Raw genomic sequence first — 10,636 nt, 5'->3', positions numbered from 1 at the left:
CACACTTTACAAGGAATTGAGATATGAAACAAATACACCTGATAGAGAATGCAGAAATCCGCCTTAGACCAGTAGAACACATTACTCACACAGTGACAACTCCTCTAGCCAAGCCTTAGAACCAACCAAGAACAAGCACACTTTGTGATTTGAAAAATCATTCAAGAACTCATGCTAATCCTTTGAAATCTCTTATATCTCAGTTGTAAAACTAGTTTTCTCAATGATATGAACAACGTTTTAAAGCCAGAAGAAACTCTCCTTTTATAGGAAACATTTTATAACAAACTTTCAAAAAATAGTTAAAGCTGCTATAAAAAGAACAAATTGAAAATAAAATGAACAAATTTATTTTCAAAGGCAGTGAAAGAATTTTTTATATGTAGGAGACTTAGTCAAACTCCCTGGTGCAAGGATAAAACTGTGAAAAACCGTTTAGGAGAAACATGGCACCAGATTAAAAAGAATTTATTTATTTACAGAAGAACAAATTCATTTTCAAAACGATAACAAGAACCTTTTAACAAGTGAAACACAGTTGTTTTGATGGAATGAAAACTTAGTTAAGATACTTGATGCATAAAACATCATTTTCAAAAAAACACTTATTCAAGGCATCAACTTAAGAAAAGAATATATTCATTTAGAGAAGAACAAATTCATTTTCTATGCGGTAAAGGATATTTTTTGCAAAACATGTGAAAAACATTTTCATAAAACTTGTGCTTGCTCTTATCACATGGTCAAGGTTTAAGAAGTGAGTTACCCAGCAAAAATTCTACTTTAAAGAACCTCTAATCTATACCTAAGACATCCTTAAAGCAAATACAAACACAAAGGAAAATTACACATTTGGCTTCATCAAACACTTTGTCTTGAAGGGGCAACATCCATCTTCAATAAAGGGTACATACCAATACTGAAAATGGGTTGGAGGAATTTGGTGTCTATGGCAAGATAGATAAACATGCTTTAGAGAAAGGATTTTTTTTATCTTGTTTCAAATATTTCTTCACATTTGGAAACTTCATGAAAGAATGAACGATAAAGTATTGGATAAATAAATGGAAGAATTTCTTAGTATAAATAAAGACGATGATATTTAAATTACTAAAAAGTTTGGGGGCATCCAAAGAAAAGGTGCTATGAAGTCAACTAATGTAGGTCCCAAAATAAAAAATTATCTATATTTTCGTGGTCCTTGCTTTGTGATAGTCTTTTATGGGGTCTACATTTCTATCATGTTATGTGTTTAGTTCCTATATTTTTTAGTCTTAGTTTGATGTTCCTTCTTTTGTATGGGTTATAGTCCAGTCCTTCCATACTTGTTTGTATTTTTTTTCTTGTTTAATAATATTTTTTCATACAATGACAAATGATAGTTTGATCATGTGATGTCAATTTAACTAAAATGTCATATTTGATAATAATGTGTACAAAATTTTATAAAAATAGTGATAAATTACATTATGAAAAGTCAATCAAAGATAAGGGATTCTTATGTCATCTTATGAAAGTGGAGAGAAAATAATATACCAATGATGATTGTGAGTGTATACTCACCACGCTTGTAGCAAATTGTTAAACATATGGGAATCAATGTAGGTATACTTAGAAAGGTTTTTATAATTTTTATTTTAAGGAAAATACAATAAATATAAAAATAAGTGAGAATAAATATTTTATAAATAATTTTACTTGACAAAAATAGTATTAGTATATGTATGATTAAATGCCATTTCTTATTTACGTGTTATAAATTTAAATGATTCTTGCCATGGTTAAAAAGGATACATGAGTTCTATCAATTAATATACAAGAGTATGCTATTATGTTCCAATATTACTTAAATTTATAAGGTTAAATACGCATAATTTAAATTTATAATATTTATAACAATGTCATGTAAAATAAATTTCTAAGGTTAAATACGCATAATTTAAATTTATACTATTCATAACAATGTCATGGCAAATCTAAGGTAAGATTCAAAACTTTTCCATTAAAAGTATATGGTGATTTATCTAAATGTAATATTCCTATTTATATATAGCAAAAAAATCACTACAAAAGATATGCTTATTAGGATGGGTCAAAAAGGGACACTACTTATAATAAATAGACGCAATTAAACTTTGGAAGCTAATATGCTCGACATAAATATAGTGACGGTGCGTGGGACACGGGTGGTGTGTTTTTTGCATGGGCCTAACCTACATGCTCCCCACACAAAATTATATTTTATATTATTTATTTAAAGAAGCATGGGCTTAGCCTACATATTGGCCACATATTTTTTAAACAAACGTGGATTTAGCCTACATGTTACCCACACAAAATTATATTTTATATTGTTTATTCAAAGAAGCGTGGACTTAGTCAACGATTTGGCCACACAATTTTTAAACAAGCGTGGGCTTAACCTTCATAATTTTATTACATATAAAAATTTAATTTAAATATATATATATATATATATATTATTTTTACGTAGGCATAACCTACAAATTTTAATTTTTTATTATTATTTATTATTTATAGTTTCAGTTGTGACCATTCTATCCATGCAATTTTTTTTCTTTTTTTTTTAGTTTATGTTCATATAAGTCACAGTTACCCACGCTGTATTTAATTATTTTTTAATATTGAAGGCTTATAGGACACTATTTAGCGTTCACAGCATCACCTTCAGTTTCTTTTGCAGCTAATTTTTCTTTTAAATGTAGTGAATGTTATGATTGCACGCCTTTCACTTTGAAATCTAATTCTGAAATTTGATTTTAATTGAATTAAAATTTTGATGATTAGTTTTTACATGATAACAAAAGGATAAACACTTCATATAATTTTATAAACATAATTAGATAGATTACACATAGAAAAGATTATTAATGGAGTTGAGAAAAAAAATGTATAATCAAGCTTATCTCTTGCATTATATCGTCATGTCATGAACAATACTAAGTCTAAAATAATCTTTTAATTTCATTTTTGTTTGGGCAAACGAAAGACTTATGGTCTTTATTATATGTAGTATTGTCAAATAATTTGTTAAGACACTAGACCGCGTTAAATTCATTTAATGGACGTGAGCTTTGTGTAATCTTCTTCGAATACTTACATGAATTAAACCTATGTTATTCAGATAATTATCCTACCATATTTTTCCATGTAGTCTCCATTTTATCAACACAATCTGTTTGACCACGTTAGGAAATATCTAGGAAAGCATCGTTTACTCAAATCTAGTTCATCTGACTATGAAGTTCTCCAAAGGTGATAGAAGAAGCTTTCTATTTGCTTTATCTTGTAAAAGGTTAGATTAAGCATGTCAAACGAAGACTTATGTTGTGTTTGTTTCTAGTCATTTACTATTGTCGAAGATGGATGTGCGTTGATGATTTCTCTTTGTATCTACTGGTTTATGTGGATTTGAGTGAGAAAATGTAACGAAAGTGTTTTATCGCATCCTCGCTACTGCTGAAAATTTGGGAAGAAAGCCACATAAGCTTGTGTCATTTTACTTTGTTACCGTCAACTATTTTGTTGAAACCGCGTGAGCTTCTGCCATGAAGTTTGTGCACAACAGTGAAACATTTTAAATTTAGACAAAAAGACACGAGAATAGATTATGCATGCCATTTTAGAGGAAAACAACATTGATTATGTTTTTTTTTTTCAATGGATAAATGTTTTTCCCCAATAATCGATTAACTATGGTTTTTCTTTGGATAATTGATTGTCCCTTGTAGATAAACAATGTTGACCTTATTTATTTATGAAAATCAATGTTGTGGTATATTTTCTTGTACAATGTTTTTAATTTTTGTTATCATTTTTATTTTCTGCATTAGCATATTTTGGTTCTGATTTTATATTGTTTTTGTCTAATTAGATTATTTATATATTTTAACTAAAATATTTGATTAATAATATTTTAATTTAAACACATATTATTTATATTTTTTCACTGAAATATTTGGTTAATAATATTTTAATTTAAACAAATTTTGTACATAAATAAGTAATTTATTTTTATTTTTAATTAATTTTAATATTATATTTTTATTAATGAAATAAATAATCAATTATATCAAATTATTTTTTAAACATTTTTTACAATTTCTATTATTAGAATTCATTTTATAACAAAAAATATTATTTTTATCAGAAATTTTTATCTTCAAACAATGATAAGTAACTCATATTGTTTTCAAAAATAATTATTCAACGAAACAAGAAATTATTGACTAAAATTTTAATTAACTAAAATCTACAGAAAAAATACCTCATATTTCATTATTCAAGTATTTTTTTTAAAATGTATAAATTTGTAAAGTTACATTTTAAATATTTTTTTAAAAAAAGTAAAAATTCTCACAACCATCACATTACTCACAAACTTGAATAAACTTTCCCCACAAATTCATTCTACATGCATTACCTCATATTTCATTATTCAAGTATTTTTTTAAAAAAAGGGTAAATTTGTAAACTTACATTGGAAACCTATTAAGAAAATAAAAAGTCCTCTCACAACGATCACATTAAACTTTCCCCACAAATTCATTCTACATACTTTACCTCATATTTCATTAATCATGTATTTTTTTTAAAAAAAGGGTAAATTTGTAAACTTACATTGGAAACCTATTAAAAAATAAAAAGTCCTCTGACAACCATCACATTAAACTTTCCCCACAAATTCACTCTACATACCTTAAACAAAAAGATGAAAACAATTAAAATATTCACAATATTTAGGAATTTGTACTCAAAAGTTTAATTTTTCCCCAACAACGTCAGAAGTAATAATTTGTCCATAAGGATGGATATCAAACCCACAAGGAACATTTGAATTATTAAGTATAAGATTTACTAAATAGAAAAGAAAAGTAAATAAAGTTTGTTGGGAGTTTGTTATAAAGATTGCAAAAATTATAAAGAAAGCAAGTCAAAGAGTTTGTTGGTTCAATTTGGGAAAATTGAGATTAGGGTTCATCATTCTTAATCTTTTGTATTTTGAAAACTATAGTAATATTCTATCCTTTTATTGATGTTGATCTCATATAAAATTCATTTATATCGATTCCTCCCATATTTATAAAAAATCTTTAGTATTACGATTAGATGTTGATAGCAACTAACATTTCAAATATATTCCTACCGTATGTTAAACATTATCATTTGGGTCAGAAACTTAGAGATACTTTTCAGACAAATCTAAGGATTTAAATAATGATAAAAAAGCATTAGAGACAAAATGACAATACAAATCATCAATCAAGAACATAATATTATATTTAGATATCACCTCAATACACTGGGTTTGAACTACTCCTAATCCCAAGGATAGAATTCGCCACTTATGTTGGCCATTACAAGCATGGAAAGCAAGAGAAGAAGATCCAGGATGTTTCTCTTTGATGGTTTCCTCTTCTAGGGTTTTCTATCACCTATTCTCCACATTGATATCTACGGTTGTGCCTCACGCCTCATGTTTAACCTAGTTGGGCTTGGGCTAAGTGACTTTTTGCCTGGGCGAGTTTGACAAAAACAGGCCCAACGTCTCTAGAGTGATCTCGCCTAGGCAAGATTGGGCTCGCTTGTGTGAGATCTTCTGAAAGCTTCTAGCTTAGGCGAGTTTGGATGAGTATTTGGAGCATTCCAACTTTCCATTTTTATCTTGTATATTCTCTTTTTGCCCTTTCATCTCCATTTTTTCCTAGAATCATGAAACTAACACAAATTTGGGAATAAATCATTCTTATTCATATTATAATCACAATATATGTTAAAATGTTCAAATTCATAAATTAGGGGTTATATTAGTTATTTTAACAATTAATATCCACAAGTGTTATTTATTTTAATATGAAATATTACATAAATATGACACTTATCACTCTTTTAACATATATGAGAATTATAATCATTGTAGTATAGTGACTTGGCCCACCTAACCTTAGGAAAAGGGGATAAGATAGTCAAACCCACACTCGTCTCCCTCTCTGTTGTTCCTATGCTTATGTGTGGAGAGAGAGAAAGAGAGAAATATTTTAGAGATGTGACTAATAACGTTTTACAATATTAATTATATAATACATTAAATTAATGCATATATTAATATTTTACACAAATAATTAAATGAATAAATAAATAAATTAGGGTTATTTATGTTACATTAATATGTATTAATATATTAAATGATATCACATAAATACTATAATGTTTACATTAATTTATTACATTAATGACATTATTTAAAAATTAAATGTATACATTAACTAATTTTTTTATTTTAAATATCACTACAATAAACCCATTAAATAAAAACACAATTTTAGATTAAAAAATAATTAGATGTTATAGTGACTAAATTAAAGACCATTTCAGAGACTAAAATAATTTTTGGTTTCTAAATTAGTTTCTATTGTTGTTAAATAGTTTCTAAATTGGTATCTAATTAGCTACCATGGTTTTAACTACCAATTATTTAGATTCAAAATTTGGTAACAAAAAAATAGAAACTAATTTAGAAACCAAAATTTGTTTAGTCTCTAAAATGATTTCTAATTTAGTCAATATAGTAACGAATTATTTTTATCTGTAAAATTAGTTTCTATTTGAATAATTTTCTTCTTGTGTATATTTAAATAATCATTTTAAAAAAAAATTACTAAAAACATTAAGATTAATCCTCTTTCATTGAAGTACTCATCTTTTTTCCCTATAAAAGACGAAGATTCATAGAGTTTTCTCATCAAAGTTATCAAAGAATGATGAGATTTATCTTAAAATCAAATCAAGGAAGTATACCAAAGGAAATGTATATAGAAGGATTTGATTAATTAGATCCAAACATTTTCTCAATGTTGAATTTTCTCTTAGTTATTCAACTTAAATAACATTTCGTGAACACAACATTGCATTTTTTTAGTAATACATATATTAATTACTATTAAAAAAAGACATTTTTTTATAAAAAAAAACATGTAAGGTGTTGATGTATTAATACTATTCCTCAACATTAACAACCCAAGAGACAACATTCTGAACACTGTTCATTGGTTTGGGGCTGCTATATGGAATGGCCTCACAACCAACACAGCACCCTGTTGTGTTTTAATAATATATGGTGAAAGGAATCCAGACTTAGGTATTTGGAGCGTTTCGACTTTCCACTTTTATCTTGTATATTCTCATTTTGCCCTTTCATCTCCATTTTTCCTTAGAATAATGAAATTAACACAAATTTGGGAATACACCATTCTTATTCGTATTATAATCACAAAATATGTAAACATGTTTAAATTCATAAATTAGGAGTTATATTATAGTTATTTTTTCAATTAATATCCACAAGCGCTTTCTATTTTAATATGAAATCTTACATAAATATGACATTTATCACTATTATCGCTACAGTATAATGACTTGGCTCACCTAACCTTAGGGAAAGGGGATAAGATAGTCAAACCCACACTCATCTCCCTCATTGTTGTTCCTAAGCTTGTGTGTGGAGAGAGAGAAAGAGAGAGAGAGATTTTAGAGATGTGACTAGTAACATTTTAAAATATTAATTATATAACACATTCAACTAATGCATATATTAATATTTTACACAAATAATTAAATGAATAAATACTACAATGTTTACATTAACTTATTACATTAATGACATTATTTAATAATTAAATGTATACATTAACTAATTTTCTTATTTTAAATATCACTTCAAGAAAATCATTAAATAAAAATCAATTTTAGAGAGACAATAATTAATTAGTTGCTCTAATTATTAAATTAGAGACCATTTTAGAGACTAAAATAAATTTTGGTTTCTTAATTAGTTTGTATTATTGTTAAATAGATTCTAAATTGATATCTAATTAGCTACCAAAGTTTTAACTACCAATTATTTAGATTCTAAATTTAGTCAATATAGTAACTAAATATTTTTACCTATAAAATTAATTTCTATTTTAATGATTTTCTTGTAGTGTATATTTAAATAATCATTTTAAAAAGAAAATTACTAATAAAATTAATATTAATCTTCTTTCATTGAACTACTCATCTCTTTTCCCTATAAAAGGCGAAGATTCAGAGTTTTCTCATCAAAGTTATCAAATTTTAACCAGTGACAAAAATAATATTTATACCTATCTTTGAATTTTTAGAGTTTCGAGAAATACTCAGCAACATGGACAAGGATGAAGATGCAGATAAAATTTTTCAAAGAATGATGAGATTTATCTCAAAATCAAATCAAGGAAGTATACCAAAAGGTAATTTATATAGAAGCATTTGATTAGTTAGATTCAAAACTTTTCTCAATGTTGTGTTTTCTCTTAGTTATTCAACTTAAAAAACATTTTGTTGACAAAAGATTGCATTTTTTAGTAATACATATATTGAATACTATTCACACAAAAAAAGGCAATTTTTTTCCAAAAAAAAAACATGTAAATGAGGATTATACATACAACATGCAAACTTAACATTTTGTTGGAAATTGGGTTTGAGTCTAGGAAGAGCCAAGAACGAGACGAGGATGTTGAATGACAGATCCTCAACATTAACAACCCAAGAGACAACATTCTCAACACTGTTCATAGGTTTGGGGCTGCTCTGTGGAATTGCCTCACGACCGACACAGCACACGGATGTGTTTTAATAGTATATGGTGAAAGGAATCCAGACTTAGGTATTTTATCTTCAAGATGAAATGCCAATTCAAGAGAGGAATGGACAGTGAGCTATGATCGAATGAATTAAAGGAGAATAAGAGAAACATTTATTGATGATTAGTAACTATACTTGTGATATGTTAATTTCTCAATGTAATGCTACATTTCATAGTAATTATGATGCAAGAAGAAGAAAATGTCTCAAAGTGTGATTTGAGTTTTGAATGTAATATTAATTGTTATGGTTTTTGTTAGTATAAATCCCTTTACTTTTCGCACAGATTTGAATTTATCACAGAACAGAGACTAATAAATCGATTTATTTGGCAATGAACAAATTTATTTTTCTTATTCTCTTTAATGAAAGAGTAACACAGTGTTGTGATTTCAAATGACGAGCAAGATAATCTGTAGGCAAGGTTCAAATTGATTTCCACATAATTAAATCAGAGGACTAAACAATTAATCACAACCTTTGAAGACAAAAACAATTCTCGTTTTTTAAAACAATTAACAGATTGAGTTTACTTTTAACAGAACACGAATTCCAATTATGTTTCACAGCACATACAGATTTACACAGAAGTTCTTAAGAGGATTTTCCAGAAAATCAAGAACAATATACACGTACCAAGAAAGAACAGATTCAAACACAATTGAATAGATTTATTTCCTGACATATTAGTTTGATCAGTGATTATTGAGTGTAGGGATTAGGAGAGAATCAACACAAAACAATTATACTGGTTCACCAAGTGAGCTACATCCAATCTTCACATAATCCAAGGTGAAATCCACTAAACCACAATTCAAAACAATTACAAAAACCACTTTTCTTGAACCCTACAAGAACATGGCACACCTTGCTGAAAAACACTATTCCAGCACACACAACTCTTCAAGAAACCCTATCAAGAAGAGTCTTGCAATCACACTTTACAAGGAATTGAGATATGAAACAAATACACCTGATAGAGAATGCAGAAATCTGCCTTAGACCAGTAGAACACATTACTCACACAGTGACAACTCCTCTAGCCAAGCCTTAGTGATGTGATTCCACTAGCCATATAGAGAATGATTCTTGACATTCTTAGGAATCACCTTGAGCTGGACATTATTTAGGCACTTTTCTTAGAGTTGGATCAATGTTCTAAGACAAGAACTCACCAAACACTAGTACCAAATCCCAAACTCATTTGGATGTTCCACATATTGTCAAATTGAACCAAAAGAAAATGGAGGAAAGGCAAAAACACTAATTAACAAAACAAAACAGCAAGGTACCAAATCAAAATGCTGGAATTGAAGAAGAACAGATGAAGAACAGCCAAGAACACAAATGAACCATAGCTACACATTAACAAGCTGAAATTGCCGAACCAAAACAACTAGGAAACTAGCTATAAGACAAGGAAATTAACAAGAGAAGAAAGGAAGGAGAAGAGAATGCTCATGAAGATGGAAGAAAGGTTGGATGATCACGCCACTAGAAGTATGGATGCTCCTAGATGAGTGTGCAAGCCGCCACTTGAGGAAATCATGATCCTTCAAGATAAGACTAGAGAAGAAGGCTCAAAAGCTCTCCAATGCTCACTCCAATTTTGAGTATAGTTTCTTTAGATAAATTCAAAATCTGAAAAATACAAAGAGAGCACTCTATTTATAGCCTAAGGTGCTGAAAATCAAAGCTAAGAGAATTCAAAATTCCCTCCTAAACCTATTTAAAACCGGCGCCTAAACCATGCATGAGGAAGGTGTGACCTCTTCCTTCACTTTGGCACCTCCTATTCTACTCCTACACCTATCTACTAATACACCCCCCTCCTAAAGCTCCTAACTAAAGCCTAAAAGATGCTATAACAAAAGAGGTTTCTAATGTTTCCCTTTAAGCACCTTCAACTAAAGAAATTACAAAATGAGAAAATAAATGTCCCCTAGCT

Source organism: Phaseolus vulgaris, chromosome 4 (assembly GCF_051622355.1).
Source record: "Phaseolus vulgaris cultivar YP4 chromosome 4, ASM5162235v1, whole genome shotgun sequence".
Classification (NCBI taxonomy): Eukaryota; Viridiplantae; Streptophyta; class Magnoliopsida; order Fabales; family Fabaceae; genus Phaseolus; species Phaseolus vulgaris.
The sequence above is the reverse complement of the archived record's forward strand: the minus strand, read 5'-3'. Positions refer to the sequence as shown.